The following is an 18,700-nucleotide window of genomic DNA, read 5'->3' on the forward strand; positions in this document are numbered from 1 at the left end:
CCCGTCTTTTCTCTTAGATCTCCCCTAACCACGGCTAATCCGGCATCGTCTTCGTCCCGTCTCTTCTCTTAGATCTCCCCTAACCCCGGCTAATCCGGCATCGTCTTCGTCCCGTCTCTTCTCTTAGATCTCCCCTAACCACGGCTAATCCGGCATCGTCTTCGTCCCGTCTCTTCTCTTAGATCTCCCCTAACAACGAATAATCCGGCATCGTCTTCGTCCCGTCTCTTCTCTTAGATCTCCCCTAACGACGACTAATCCGGCATCGTCTTCGTCCCGTCTTTTCTCTTAGATCTCCCCTAACCACGGCTAATCCGGCATCGTCTCCGTCACCATTACCAGGGCTCAGATCTTGCCGCCTGGTTTTGATCCTTCAGTCCTTGTCATTGCTGTCTTTGATCAGTTTGAATCTGCGACTGTGCTTTTTAGATGAGATTGTTGGTCCTTTGAAGGTCTCGGGTTCTTTAAGGGAAGCCATCCCTCCTCGACTTCTTCAATAGGTATTTCCAACAGTAGGTCCATCTGTTCTAACAGTCATCCAGTGGCACTGTATCACGAAGAGCCGCCTTCAGTGAGGCGATGTGTATGGAGCACTGTTGGTGGGCCAAGTCCAGTAGACTATGAAGCAGCTCATTCGTGTCTCTAAGTTGGTCAGAGAGCTTGTGGATATCTTCTTGGAGGTAATTTGCTAGTCAGTGTTTTGCTAGTCAAGAGGCTCTGAGGCAGCCATTTCTGGTCAGGAATAAAAGGAATGAAACTTTTTTTCTGTAAAAGAATCTTTAATATAATGTGGGATTAAATTGTAATGTTTTAAAAAGGCTTTAATACTGGTAAAAACCCATAAAAACATTACAAACTGTCCAATTCCATCCAAACTTCTCACCAGTGGGAACAAACACATGGGAAAATGTCTCAGTTTCATCATCTGAAATGTTGGTTATCTTCTACTGGGAATAAAAGATGTCGATGGGATTTAGAAATCATTGAATTCTGGTTTTATTTACATTTTACAGTGTTTGAAATTAGGGCTGTAATTTTAAACCATGTCATAATAAATTAATAATAGAACTGTGAACCTTTATTTTACTTTTTAATTTTCCCAAAAGAAATGTATCAGAATTCTCATGTAGCAGCTGTGGTGCTAATTCATCCAGACACAAGAAAAGCACAAAGCTAGGTACAACATGTAAAAGCAGATTCTTTAGAACAGCTGGCAAGCACAGCACAAGCCCCTCCTGTGAGAGCTCCAGCAGGTCCCATTCCCCAGTTAGTAAACCGCCACTGTACCAGCTGAAACTGGATAGGTGGATCACTGCAGCTCTGAGACAACAAGGTGATCCCTCGTACTGAAAACCAAGCTGGGGTCAAGAATACTTGGGTCTGGCTCCTGGAGCTGCTGCTGCGTACCAGACTGGGAATGAGATGCAACAACATTCATATGAAAGGCAGGAGTACCATCAGCATCAACACACACCTGTTTGGATCATACCAGTTTCGTGTCTACTGCAGACTTAGGCATTAGCTACATTAGCTTAGCAGGGCCGGGTCAACCTAGCTGAATGATAAGCACACATTTACCCCTACAGACACGCAAATGTTTTTTACGTCAGACATGTATGACATGAGTCAACATTAAAAGTGGTTTTTCATCGATGAGCTTATTTATTAACTGGAAAAGCTCTCCACACCTTCCTGGCCATACATCTGGTGGTGACACAGTCGTGCTTTACTCTCCGTTATGTAATTAGGCCCGAGCACCGAAGGCAGTGCGAAGGCCTGTTGTAATTCAAATGTTTTTTCCCTATTATTTTTATTATTATTATCCTCAAAAGTAAACTGCCCGCAGACTTTCCTCTGCTTTAACTCTCGCTCTCTCTCTTTCCAAACACTGGCCTGCAGGCAGCTTCCTCCCCTGAACGTGTTGTAACTTTGGTTGAGGGAAGCAGCAGCAGCGCTGCGTTTTAGGACACTTGGAAAAATCCGGAAATTAGGAGCGTTTGCTTGTGATGCAGCTCGTGACATAAAATGTTTTCGAATCGCTGTGTGTAGAAATGAGATCATGTGCATGTGTGAATCGAGATTGCAATTTTTTTAACTATTTATTGTGCAGCCCTTGCGGCTGAAATGCATAAGAAGCAGAAGAAATTTGACTCCGTGAGACGACAGCTCCGTGATATGGGGATAGGATGCTCCTCCCGGCAAGGCTGTTGGTTTACAAAGAACAAAACGCAAATCTTCAGGAAGCCAGAGGAAGCGGAGGCTGTCGCTCGCCGGAGGAAACAGCCACAGTGTTGAGCTGCTACATTACAGCTGATAACTTGGGTTACTATGAACCCGACTACATGACACTCTAGTCTCATTACACCCGGTTTGACTTTCCTCCATTTGATAGTGAATGAGGGCAAGTGGCTGGCCACCAGTTAAATGACTGACCATAGTTTGCATTGTCCATTCACGACTTTAAACCTTGAAGATATATTTCTGATGGAACTATGTGGTAAATCATGAATGGGTCTTTGTGAACTATCACTATATGGTTAAGATCTGTAACACCAGAGATGTACAACCACTTTTTATAACTCCAGTTTTTCAATTTCTACTTCTTGTTTAGCAGGAGGACAATTTCAGCTAGGTAAGCTCTTAAAGAGTAATGAAGGCATTAACTTTAATATTTTACAACATATGTGTTTTATATCAAGTTTTTGTTTCTGTCTTTTTCTCAAGTGAATGGGGGGGGGGGTGTCTGGAAAAGACTAAGTTCATAGCCAGTTCACTCCTCATTGCATGTGGAATGATCTTAAATACTAGTGAAGTGAGTTACAGGGTAGGGTGGCCTTCAGGTGTTCAGATGTGATGCAGTTAGAAGCATCCATGGTTTGTGTGATGTTCAATGCCATATTTTATCATGAAAATATTCAGCTGTAATGAGCGGCTATGTCCAGTATATTAGAAATTAAGATGACTTTGTGGAGCTGTAGGGGTTGTTAAAACTAAAATAAATTAAGCAGGTTATGGGAATGTTAAAATAAATGCAGTCCAAAATTATCTTTCTCCAAGAGACGCACCATAGGTCAAAAGAGAATTTAAAGATTAAGAGGAGGTGGAGATGGGAATGTTTTAAGCACCATTTACTTCCCAAGCCAGAGGGTTCATGACCTTACATAAATACAGAAATCCTCTTTAATGCCCATAAGGTAGCAGATAGACTGGGAGATATCTGATAATCCAGGTTACTCTCTTTACACAAACTATGACTCTGAATTTAGTCAATATTCATGCTCCAAATAAGGACTAACCTGATTTCCTTAACAATTTATTCTGTACAGTCTGCATTTAATGGCCATTATTTTAGCTGGTGGTGTCTGCTGTACCCTCAACTCTAGCTTATTCACACACAACGTACACTAAACTCTAGCTTAATCACACACAACGTACACTAAACTCTAGCTTAATCACACACAACGTACACTAAACTCTAGCTTAATCACACACAACGTACACTAAACTCTAGCTTAATCACACACAACGTACACTAAACTCTAGCTTAATCACACACAACGTACCCTCAACTCTAGCTTAATCACACACAACGTACACTAAACTCTAGCTTAATCACACACAACGTACACTAAACTCTAGCTTAATCACACACAACGTACCCTCAACTCTAGCTTAATCACACACAACGTACACTAAACTCTAGCTTAATCACACACAACGTACAATAAACTCTAGCTTAATCACACACAACGTACACTAAACTCTAGCTTAGATAGTCACACACAACGTACACTCACCCTTAGCTTAGATCATCACACACAACGTACACTAAACTCTAGCTTAGATCATCACACACAACCGTATACTCACCCTTTGCTTAGATCGTCACACACAACGTACACTAAACTCTAGCTTAATCACACACAACGTACACTCACCCCTAGCTTAAATCGTCACACACAACGTACACTAAACTCTAGCTTAATCACACACAACGTACACTAAACTCTAGCTTAGATAGTCACACACAACGTACACTCACCCTTAGCTTAGATCATCACACACAACGTACACTAAACTCTAGCTTAGATCATCACACACATCGTACACTAACCCCAGCTAAGATAATCACACACAACATACACTAGTCCCTGGCTTAGATAGTCATACACAACGTACATTAAACTCTAGTTTAGATCGTCACACACAACGTACACTTAACTCTAGCTTAGATAGTCACACACAACGTACACTTAACTCTAGCTTAGATCATCACACACACCATACACTCACCCCTGCTAAGATCATCACACACAACTGTACACTAAACTCTAGCTTAGATTGTCACACACAACGTACTAAACTCTAGCTTAATCACACACAATGTACACTCACCCCTAGCTTAGATCGTCACACACAACGTACACTCACCCCTAGCTTAGATCGTCACACACAACGTACACTCACCCTTAGCTTAGATCGTCACACACAACGTACACTCGTCCCTGGCTTACATAGTCATACACAACGTACATTAAACTCTAGTTTAGATCGTCACATACAACGTACACTCACCCCTAGCTTAGATCGTCACACACAACGTTCACTAAACTATAGCTTAGATAGTCACACACAACGTACACTCACCCCTAGTTTAGATCGTCACACACAACGTACACTCACCCTTAGCTTAGATCGTCACACACAACGTACACTCACCCTTAGCTTAGATCGTCACACACAACATACATTAAACTCTAGTTTAGATCGTCACACACAACGTACACTCATCCTTAGCTTAGATCGTCACACACAACGTACACTAAACTCTAGTTTAGATCGTCACACACAACGTACACTCACCCCTAGCTTAGATCGTCACACACAACGTACACACACCCCTAGCTTAGATCGTCACACACAACGTACACTAAACTCTAGTTTAGATCGTCACACACAACGTACACTCATCCAAAGCTTAGATCGTCACACACAACGTACACTAAACTCTAGCTTAGATCATCACACACAACGTACACTCATCCCTAGCTTAGCTCATCACACACAACGTACACTCATCCCTAGCTTAGATCGTCACACACAACATACACTCACCCTTAGCTTAGATCGTCACACACGACGTACACTCACCCTTAGCTTAGATCGTCACACACAACGTACATTAAACTCTGGTTTAGATCGTCACACACAACGTACATTAAACTCTAGTTTAGATCGTCACACACAACGTACACTCATCCCTAGCTTAGATCGTCACACACAACGTACACTCACCCCTAGCTTAGATCGTCACACACAACGTACACTCACCCTTAGCTTAGATCGTCACACACAACGTACACTCACCCTTAGCTTAGATCGTCACACACAACGTACACTCGTCCCTGGCTTAGATAGTCATACACAACGTACATTAAACTCTAGTTTAGATCGTCACACACAACGTACACTCGTCCCTGGCTTAGATAGTCATACACAACGTACATTAAACTCTAGTTTAGATCGTCACACACAACGTACACTCATCCCTAGCTTAGATTGTCACGTACAACGTACACTCACCCCTAGCTTAGATCGTCACACACAACGTACACTAAACTATAGCTTAGATAGTCACACACAACGTACACTCACCCCTAGTTTAGATCGTCACACACAACGTACACTCACCCTTAGCTTAGATCGTCACACACAACGTACACTCACCCTTAGCTTAGATCGTCACAAACAACATACATTAAACTCTAGTTTAGATCGTCACACACAACGTACACTCATCCTTAGCTTAGATCGTCACACACAACGTACACTAAACTCTAGTTTAGATCGTCACACACAACGTACACTCACCCCTAGCTTAGATCGTCACACACAACGTACACTCACCCCTAGCTTAGATCGTCACACACAACGTACACTAAACTCTAGTTTAGATCGTCACACACAACGTACACTCATCCCTAGCTTAGATCGTCACACACAACGTACACTAAACTCTAGCTTAGATCATCACACACAACGTACACTAAACTCTAGCGTAGATCGTCACACACAACGTACACTCACCCCAGCTAAGATCATCACACACAACGTACACTCGTCCCTAGCTTAGATAGTCATACACAACGTACATTAAACTCTAGCTTAGATCGTCACACACAACGTACACTAAACTCTAGCTTAGATCATCCCACACATCGTACACTCACCCCTGCTAAGATCATCACACACAACTGTACACTAAACTCTAGCTTAGATTGTCACACACAACGTACTAAACTCTAGCTTAATCACACACAATGTACACTCACCCCTAGCTTAGATGTCACACACAACGTACTAAACTCTAGCTTAATCACACACAACGTACACTAAACTCTAGCTTAATCACGCACAATATACACTCACCCCTAACTTAGATCGTCACACACAACGTACACTTACCCTAGCTTAGATCGTCACACACAACATACACTCACCCTTAGCTTAGATCATCACACACAACGTACACTCATCCCTAGCTTAGATCATCACACACAACGTACACTCATCCCTAGCTTAGATAGTCACACACAACGTACACTCACCCCTAGCTTAGATCGTCACACACAACGTACACTCACCCTTAGCTTAGATCGTCACACACAACGTACACTCACCCCTAGCTTAGATCGTCACACACAACGTACACTCATCCCTAGGTTAGATTGTCATACACAACGTACACTAACCCTTAGCTTAGATCGTCACACACAACGTACACTCATCCCTAGCTTAGATAGTCACACACAACGTACACTCACCCCTAGCTTAGATCATCACACACAACGTACACTCACCCTTAGCTTAGATCGTCACACACAACGTACATTAAACTCTAGTTTAGATCGTCACACACAACGTACATTAAACTGTAGTTTAGATCGTCACACACAACGTACACTCATCCCTAGCTTAGATCGTCACACACAACATACACTAAACTCTAGCTTAGATCTTCACAAACAACGTACACTAAACTCTAGCTTAGATCGTCACACACAACGTACACTCACCCCTAGCTTAGATCGTCACACACAACGTACAGTCACCCCTAGCTTAGATTGTCGCACACAACGTACACTAAACTCTAGCTTAATCACACACAACGTACAGTAAATTCTAGCTTAATCACACACAATGTACACTCACCCCTAGCTTAGATCGTCACACACAACGTAACCTCACCCTTAGCTTAGATCGTCACACACAACGTACACTCGTCACTGGCTTAGATAGTCACACACAACGTACATTAAACTCTAGTTTAGATCGTCACACACAACGTACACTCACCCCAGCTTAGATCGTCACACACAACGTACACTCACCCTTAGCTTAGATCGTCACACACAACGTACACTCACCCTTAGCTTAGAGCGTCACACACAACGTACATTAAACTCTAGTTTAGATCGTCACACACAACGTACACTCACCCTTAGCTTAGATCGTCACACACAAAGTACACTCATCCCTAGCTTAGATCGTCACACACAACGTACACTCATCCCTAGCTTTGATCGTCACACACAACGTACACTAAACTCTAGCTTTGATCGTCACACACAACATACACTCACACTTAGCTTAGATCATCACACACCGTACACTCACCCCAGCTAAGATTATCACACACAACGTACACTCGTCCCTAGCTTAGTCATACACAACGTACATTAAACTCTAGTTTAGATCGTCACACACAACGTACACTAAACTCTAGCTTAGATCATCACACACACACCGTACACTCACCCCTGCTAAGATCATCACACACAACTGTACACTAAACTCTAGCTTAGATTGTCACACACAACATACTAAACTCTAGCTTAATCACACACAATGTACACTCACCCCTAGCTTAGATCGTCACACACAACGTACTAAACTCTAGCTTAATCACACACAACGTACAGTAAACTCTAGCTTAATCACGCACAATGTACACTCGTCCCTAGCTTAGATCGTCACACACAACATACACTCACCCTTAGCTTAGATCATCACACACAACGTACACTCATCCCTAGCGTAGATCATCACACACAACGTACACTCACCCTTAGCTTAGATCATCACACACAACGTACACTCATCCCTAGCTTAGATCGTCACACACAACGTACACTCACCCTTAGCTTAGATCATCACACACAACGTACACTCACCCTTAGCTTAGATCATCACACACAACGTACACTAAACTGTAGCTTAGATCATCACACACACCGTACACTCACCCCAGCTAAGATCATCACACACAACGTACACTCATCCCTAGGTTAGATCGTCACACACAACGTACACTCACCCCTAGCTTAGATCATCACACACAACGTACACTCATCCCTAGGTTAGATCGTCACACACAACGTACACTCACCCTTAGCTTAGATCGTCACACACAACGTACACTCACCCTTAGCTTAGATCGTCACACACAACGTACACTCATCCCTAGCTTAGATCGTCACACACAACGTACACTCACCCTTAGCTTAGATCATCACACACAACGTACACTCACCCTTAGCTTAGATCATCACACACAACGTACACTAAACTCTAGCTTAGATCATCACACACACCGTACACTCACCCCAGCTAAGATCATCACACACAACGTACACTCATCCTTAGCTTAGATCGTCACACACAACGTACACTAAACTCTAGCTTAGATAGTCACACACACTGTACACTCACCCCAGCTAAGATCATCACACACAACTGTACACTAAACTCCATCTTAGATTGTCACACACAACGTATTAAATTCTAGCTTAATCACACACAACGTACACTAAACTCTAGCTAAATCAAACACAACGTACACTAAACTCTAGCTAAATCACACACAACGTACACTAAACTCTAGCTTAATCACACACAACGTACACTAAACTCTAGCTTAATCACACACAACGTACACTAAATTCTAGCTTAATCACACACAACGTACACTAAACTCTAGCTTAATCACAAAAAAAGTACACTAAACTCTAGCTTAATCACACACAACGTACACTAAACTCTAGCTTAATCACGCACAATATACACTCACCCCTAACTTAGATCGTCACACACAACGTACACTTACCCTAGCTTAGATCGTCACACACAACATACACTCACCCTTAGCTTAGATCATCACACACAACGTACACTCATCCCTAGCTTAGATCATCACACACAACGTACACTCATCCCTAGCTTAGATAGTCACACACAACGTACACTCACCCCTAGCTTAGATCGTCACACACAACGTACACTCACCCTTAGCTTAGATCGTCACACACAACGTACACTCACCCCTAGCTTAGATCGTCACACACAACGTACACTCATCCCTAGGTTAGATTGTCATACACAACGTACACTAACCCTTAGCTTAGATCGTCACACACAACCGTTCACTCATCCCTAGCTTAGATCGTCACACACAACGTACACTCACCCCTAGCTTAGATCATCACACACAACGTACACTCACCCTTAGCTTAGATCGTCACACACAACGTACATTAAACTCTAGTTTAGATCGTCACACACAACGTACATTAAACTGTAGTTTAGATCGTCACACACAACGTACACTCATCCCTAGCTTAGATCGTCACACACAACATACACTAAACTCTAGCTTAGATCTTCACAAACAACGTACACTAAACTCTAGCTTAGATCGTCACACACAACGTACACTCACCCCTAGCTTAGATCGTCACACACAACGTACAGTCACCCCTAGCTTAGATTGTCGCACACAACGTACACTAAACTCTAGCTTAATCACACACAACGTACAGTAAATTCTAGCTTAATCACACACAATGTACACTCACCCCTAGCTTAGATCGTCACACACAACGTAACCTCACCCTTAGCTTAGATCGTCACACACAACGTACACTCGTCACTGGCTTAGATAGTCACACACAACGTACATTAAACTCTAGTTTAGATCGTCACACACAACGTACACTCACCCCAGCTTAGATCGTCACACACAACGTACACTCACCCTTAGCTTAGATCGTCACACACAACGTACACTCACCCTTAGCTTAGAGCGTCACACACAACGTACATTAAACTCTAGTTTAGATCGTCACACACAACGTACACTCACCCTTAGCTTAGATCGTCACACACAAAGTACACTCATCCCTAGCTTAGATCGTCACACACAACGTACACTCATCCCTAGCTTTGATCGTCACACACAACGTACACTAAACTCTAGCTTTGATCGTCACACACAACATACACTCACACTTAGCTTAGATCATCACACACCGTACACTCACCCCAGCTAAGATTATCACACACAACGTACACTCGTCCCTAGCTTAGTCATACACAACGTACATTAAACTCTAGTTTAGATCGTCACACACAACGTACACTAAACTCTAGCTTAGATCATCACACACACACCGTACACTCACCCCTGCTAAGATCATCACACACAACTGTACACTAAACTCTAGCTTAGATTGTCACACACAACATACTAAACTCTAGCTTAATCACACACAATGTACACTCACCCCTAGCTTAGATCGTCACACACAACGTACTAAACTCTAGCTTAATCACACACAACGTACAGTAAACTCTAGCTTAATCACGCACAATGTACACTCGTCCCTAGCTTAGATCGTCACACACAACATACACTCACCCTTAGCTTAGATCATCACACACAACGTACACTCATCCCTAGCGTAGATCATCACACACAACGTACACTCACCCTTAGCTTAGATCATCACACACAACGTACACTCATCCCTAGCTTAGATCGTCACACACAACGTACACTCACCCTTAGCTTAGATCATCACACACAACGTACACTCACCCTTAGCTTAGATCATCACACACAACGTACACTAAACTGTAGCTTAGATCATCACACACACCGTACACTCACCCCAGCTAAGATCATCACACACAACGTACACTCATCCCTAGGTTAGATCGTCACACACAACGTACACTCACCCCTAGCTTAGATCATCACACACAACGTACACTCATCCCTAGGTTAGATCGTCACACACAACGTACACTCACCCTTAGCTTAGATCGTCACACACAACGTACACTCACCCTTAGCTTAGATCGTCACACACAACGTACACTCATCCCTAGCTTAGATCGTCACACACAACGTACACTCACCCTTAGCTTAGATCATCACACACAACGTACACTCACCCTTAGCTTAGATCATCACACACAACGTACACTAAACTCTAGCTTAGATCATCACACACACCGTACACTCACCCCAGCTAAGATCATCACACACAACGTACACTCATCCTTAGCTTAGATCGTCACACACAACGTACACTAAACTCTAGCTTAGATAGTCACACACACTGTACACTCACCCCAGCTAAGATCATCACACACAACTGTACACTAAACTCCATCTTAGATTGTCACACACAACGTATTAAATTCTAGCTTAATCACACACAACGTACACTAAACTCTAGCTAAATCAAACACAACGTACACTAAACTCTAGCTAAATCACACACAACGTACACTAAACTCTAGCTTAATCACACACAACGTACACTAAACTCTAGCTTAATCACACACAACGTACACTAAATTCTAGCTTAATCACACACAACGTACACTAAACTCTAGCTTAATCACAAAAAAAGTACACTAAACTCTAGCTTAATCACACACAACGTACACTAAACTCTAGCTTAATCACACACAACGTACACTAAACTCTAGCTTAATCACAAAAAAAGTACACTAAACTCTAGCTTAGATGAATCATCAGACACAACGTACACTCACCCCTAGCTTAGATCGTCACACACAACGTACACTAAACTCTACCTTAGATCGTCACACACAACGTACATTCACCCCTAGCTTAGACCGTCACACACAACCGTTCACTCACCCATTGCTTAGATCGTCACACACAACGTACACGCAGCCCTAGCGTAGATCGTCACACACAACCGTATACTCACCCTTTGCTTAGATCGTCACACACAACGTACACTAAACTCTAGCTTAATCACACACAACGTACACTCACCCCTAGCTTAAATCGTCACACACAACGTACACTAAACTCTAGCTTAATCACACACAACGTACACTAAACTCTACCTTAGATCGTCACACACAACGTACATTCACCCCTAGCTTAGACCGTCACACACAACCGTTCACTCACCCTTTGCTTAGATCGTCACACACAACGTACACTAAACTCTAGCTTAATCACACACAACGTACACTCACCCCTAGCTTAAATCGTCACACACAACGTACACTAAACTCTAGCTTAATCACACACAATGTACACTAAACTCTAGTTTAGATTGTCACACACAACGTACACTAAACTCTAGCTTAGATCGTCACACACAACGTACACTCACCCTTTGCTTAGATCGTCACACACAACGTACACGCAGCCCTAGCTTAGATCGTCACACTCAACGTACACACACCCCTAGCTTAGATCGTCACACACAACGTACACTAAACTCTAGCTTAATCACACACAACGTACACTTAACTCTAGCTTAGATCGTCACAAACAACGTACACTAAACTCTAGTTTAGATTGTCACACACAACGTACACTAAACTCTAGCTTAATCACACACAATGTACACTCACCCCTAGCTTAGATGTCGTACACTCACCCCTAGCTTAGATGTCACACACAACGTACTAAACTCTAGCTTAATCACACACAACGTACACTAAACTCTAGCTTAATCACGCACAATATACACTCACCCCTAACTTAGATCGTCACACACAACGTACACTTACCCTAGCTTAGATCGTCACACACAACATACACTCACCCTTAGCTTAGATCATCACACACAACGTACACTCATCCCTAGCGTAGATCATCACACACAACGTACACTCATCCCTAGCTTAGATAGTCACACACAACGTACACTCACCCCTAGCTTAGATCGTCACACACAACGTACACTCACCCTTAGCTTAGATCGTCACACACAACGTACACTCATCCCTAGCTTAGATAGTCACACACAACGTACACTCACCCCTAGCTTAGATCGTCACACACAACGTACACTCATCCCTAGGTTAGATTGTCATACACAACGTACACTAACCCTTAGCTTAGATCGTCACACACAACGTACACTCATCCCTAGCTTAGATAGTCACACACAACGTACACTCACCCCTAGCTTAGATCATCACACACAACGTACACTCACCCTTAGCTTAGATCGTCACACACAACGTACATTAAACTCTAGTTTAGATCGTCACACACAACGTACATTAAACTGTAGTTTAGATCGTCACACACAACGTACACTCATCCCTAGCTTAGATCGTCACACACAACATACACTAAACTCTAGCTTAGATCTTCACAAACAACGTACACTAAACTCTAGCTTAGATCGTCACACACAACGTACACTCACCCCTAGCTTAGATCGTCACACACAACGTACAGTCACCCCTAGCTTAGATTGTCACACACAACGTACACTAAACTCTAGCTTAATCACACACAACGTACAGTAAATTCTAGCTTAATCACACACAATGTACACTCACCCCTAGCTTAGATCGTCACACACAACGTAACCTCACCCTTAGCTTAGATCGTCACACACAACGTACACTCGTCACTGGCTTAGATAGTCACACACAACGTACATTAAACTCTAGTTTAGATCGTCACACACAACGTACACTCACCCCAGCTTAGATCGTCACACACAACGTACACTCACCCTTAGCTTAGATCGTCACACACAACGTACACTCACCCTTAGCTTAGAGCGTCACACACAACGTACAGTAAACTCTAGTTTAGATCGTCACACACAACGTACACTCATCCCTAGCTTAGATTGTCACACACAACGTACACTCATCCCTAGCTTTGATCGTCACACACAACGTACACTAAACTCTAGCTTTGATCGTCACACACAACGTACACTCACCCCTGCTAAGATCATCACACACAACTGTACACTAAACTCTAGCTTAGATTGTCACACACAACGTACTAAACTCTAGCTTAATCACACACAATGTACACTCACCCCTAGCTTAGATCGTCACACACAACGTACACTCACCCCTAGCTTAGATCATCACACACAACGTACACTCATCCCTAGGTTAGATCGTCACACACAACGTACACTCACCCTTAGCTTAGATCGTCACACACAAAGTACACTCATCCCTAGCTTAGATCGTCACACACAACGTACACTCATCCCTAGCTTTGATCGTCACACACAACGTACACTAAACTCTAGCTTTGATCGTCACACACAACGTACACTCACACTTAGCTTAGATCATCACACACCGTACACTCACCCCAGCTAAGATTATCACACACAACGTACACTCGTCCCTAGCTTAGTCATACACAACGTACATTAAACTCTAGTTTAGATCGTCACACACAACGTACACTAAACTCTAGCTTAGATCATTACACACACACCGTACACTCACCCCTGCTAAGATCATCACACACAACTGTACACTAAACTCTAGCTTAGATTGTCACACACAACATACTAAACTCTAGCTTAATCACACACAATGTACACTCACCCCTAGCTTAGATCGTCACACACAACGTACTAAACTCTAGCTTAATCACACACAACGTACAGTAAACTCTAGCTTAATCACGCACAATGTACACTCGTCCCTAGCTTAGATCGTCACACACAACATACACTCACCCTTAGCTTAGATCATCACACACAACGTACACTCATCCCTAGCGTAGATCATCACACACAACGTACACTCACCCTTAGCTTAGATCATCACACACAACGTACACTCATCCCTAGCTTAGATCGTCACACACAACGTACACTCACCCTTAGCTTAGATCATCACACACAACGTACGCTCACCCTTAGCTTAGATCATCACACACAACGTACACTAAACTCTAGCTTAGATCATCACACACACCGTACACTCACCCCAGCTAAGATCATCACACACAACGTACACTCATCCCTAGGTTAGATCGTCACACACAACGTACACTCACCCTTAGCTTAGATCGTCACACACAACGTACACTCATCCCTAGCTTAGATAGTCACACACAACGTACACTCACCCCTAGCTTAGATCATCACACACAACGTACACTCATCCCTAGGTTAGATCGTCACACACAACGTACACTCACCCTTAGCTTAGATCGTCACACACAACGTACACTCACCCTTAGCTTAGATCGTCACACACAACGTACACTCATCCCTAGCTTAGATCGTCACACACAACGTACACTCACCCTTAGCTTAGATCATCACACACAACGTACACTCACCCTTAGCTTAGATCATCACACACAACGTACACTAAACTCTAGCTTAGATCATCACACACACCGTACACTCACCCCAGCTAAGATCATCACACACAACGTACACTCGTCCCTAGCTTAGATAGTCATACACAACGTACATTAAACTCTAGTTTAGATCGTCACACACAACGTACACTAAACTCTAGCTTAGATAGTCACACACACTGTACACTCACCCCAGCTAAGATCATCACACACAACTGTACACTAAACTCCATCTTAGATTGTCACACACAACGTACTAAATTCTAGCTTAATCACACACAACGTACACTAAACTCTAGCTAAATCAAACACAACGTACACTAAACTCTAGCTAAATCACACACAACGTACACTAAACTCTAGCTTAATCACACACAACGTACACTAAACTCTAGCTTAATCACACACAACGTACACTAAATTCTAGCTTAATCACACACAACGTACACTAAACTCTAGCTTAATCACAAAAAAAGTACACTAAACTCTAGCTTAATCACACACAACGTACACTAAACTCTAGCTTAATCACACACAACGTACACTAAACTCTAGCTTAATCACAAAAAAAGTACACTAAACTCTAGCTTAGATGAATCATCAGACACAACGTACACTCACCCCTAGCTTAGATCGTCACACACAACGTACACTAAACTCTACCTTAGATCGTCACACACAACGTACATTCACCCCTAGCTTAGACCGTCACACACAACCGTTCACTCACCCATTGCTTAGATCGTCACACACAACGTACACGCAGCCCTAGCGTAGATCGTCACACACAACCGTATACTCACCCTTTGCTTAGATCGTCACACACAACGTACACTAAACTCTAGCTTAATCACACACAACGTACACTCACCCCTAGCTTAAATCGTCACACACAACGTACACTAAACTCTAGCTTAATCACACACAACGTACACTAAACTCTACCTTAGATCGTCACACACAACGTACATTCACCCCTAGCTTAGACCGTCACACACAACCGTTCACTCACCCTTTGCTTAGATCGTCACACACAACGTACACTAAACTCTAGCTTAATCACACACAACGTACACTCACCCCTAGCTTAAATCGTCACACACAACGTACACTAAACTCTAGCTTAATCACACACAATGTACACTAAACTCTAGTTTAGATTGTCACACACAACGTACACTAAACTCTAGCTTAGATCGTCACACACAACGTACACTCACCCTTTGCTTAGATCGTCACACACAACGTACACGCAGCCCTAGCTTAGATCGTCACACTCAACGTACACACACCCCTAGCTTAGATCGTCACACACAACGTACACTAAACTCTAGCTTAATCACACACAACGTACACTTAACTCTAGCTTAGATCGTCACAAACAACGTACACTAAACTCTAGTTTAGATTGTCACACACAACGTACACTAAACTCTAGCTTAGATCGTCACACACAACGTACACTCACCCTTTGCTTAGATCGTCACACACAACGTACACGCAGCCCTAGCTTAGATCGTCACACACAACGTACACACACCCTTAGCTTAGATCGTCACACACAACATACACTAAAGTCTAGTTTAGATCGTCACACACAACGTACACACACCCATAGCTTAGATCGTCACACACAACGTACACACACCCATAGCATAGATCGTCAAACACAACGTACACACACCCATAGCTTAGATCATCACACACAATGTACACTTAACTCTAGCTTAGATCATCACACACAACGTACACTTAACTCTAGCTTAGATCATCACACACAACGTACACTAAACTCTAGTTTAGATCGTCACACACAACGCACACTTAACTCTAGCTTAGATCATCACACACAACGTACACTTAACTCTAGCTTAGATCATCACACACAACGTACACTTAACTCTAGTTTAGATCGTCACACACAACGTACACTTAACACTAGCTTAGATCGTCACACACAACGTACACTTAACTCTAGTTTAGATAGTCACAAACAACGTACACTAAACTCTAGCTTAGATCATCACACACAACGTACACTAAACTCTAGCTTAGGTCATCACACACAACGTACACTTAACTCTAGCTTAGATCATCACACACAACGTACACTTAACTCTAGCTTAGATCATCACACACAACGTACACTTAGCTCTAGTTTAGATCGTCACACACAACGTACACTTAACTCTAGCTTAGATCGTCACACACAACGTACACTAAACTCTAGTTTAGATTGTCACAAACAACGTACACTAAACTCTAGTTTAGATCGTCACACACAACGTACACTAAACTCTAGCTTAGATCGTCACACACAACGTACACTCACCCTTTGCTTAGATCGTCACACACAACGTACACGCAGCCCTAGCTTAGATCGTCACACACAACGTACACACACCCCTAGCTTAGATCGTCACACACAACGTACACTAAACTCTAGTTTAGATCGTCACAAACAACGTACACACATCCCTAGCTTAGATCGTCACACACAACCGTACACACATCCCTAGCTTAGATCGTCACACACAACGTACACTCACCCTTTGCTTAGATCGTCACACACAACGTACACGCAGCCCTAGCTTAGATCGTCACACACAACGTACACACACCCCTAGCTTAGATCGTCACACACAACCGTACACACATCCCTAGCTTAGATCGTCACACACAACGTACATTAAACTGTAGTTTAGATCGTCACACACAACGTACACTAAACTCTAGCTTAGATCGTCACACACAACCGTACACACCTCCCTAGCTTAGATCGTCGCACACAACGTACATTAAACTCTAGCTTAGATCGTCAGACAAAACGTACGCTAAACTCTAGCTTAATCACACACAACGTACACTAAACTCTAGCTTAATCACACACAACGTACACTAAACTCTAGCTTAATCACACACAACGTACACTAAACTCTAGCTAAATCACACACAACAGCAGACCAATTGGGTGAATATTAAATGCTGGACCACCGCAGCAACAGACTGGGACGCAATAGCAGGAAGGACTGGAAATAGGGATTAAACGCCATTACACCAGGAAATAAATAGTTTCCTAACAATAACCTAAGAACACCCTATGGATGTTGAAAATGAGATGGACATGGTGAACAATTTATTTCTTCTGAAGATGTGAGGGCCCTTTTCAGAGGTGTAAATCCCAGTAAGGTATCAGCATTAGGAACCTGAAGGTCT

The 18,700-nt window shown here is 42.9% G+C and overlaps 1 protein-coding gene across 7 annotated transcripts in view; it reads right to left on the bottom strand.

Annotated features, from left to right (window-relative positions):
- st3gal3b (ST3 beta-galactoside alpha-2,3-sialyltransferase 3b) overlaps positions 1-18,700 on the bottom strand; it is a 203,563-nt gene that overhangs the window by 127,110 nt on the left and 57,753 nt on the right. The gene's annotated exons all lie outside the window — the stretch shown is intronic.

Source organism: Melanotaenia boesemani, chromosome 8 (genome assembly GCF_017639745.1).
Source record: "Melanotaenia boesemani isolate fMelBoe1 chromosome 8, fMelBoe1.pri, whole genome shotgun sequence".
Lineage (NCBI taxonomy): Eukaryota > Metazoa > Chordata > Actinopteri > Atheriniformes > Melanotaeniidae > Melanotaenia > Melanotaenia boesemani.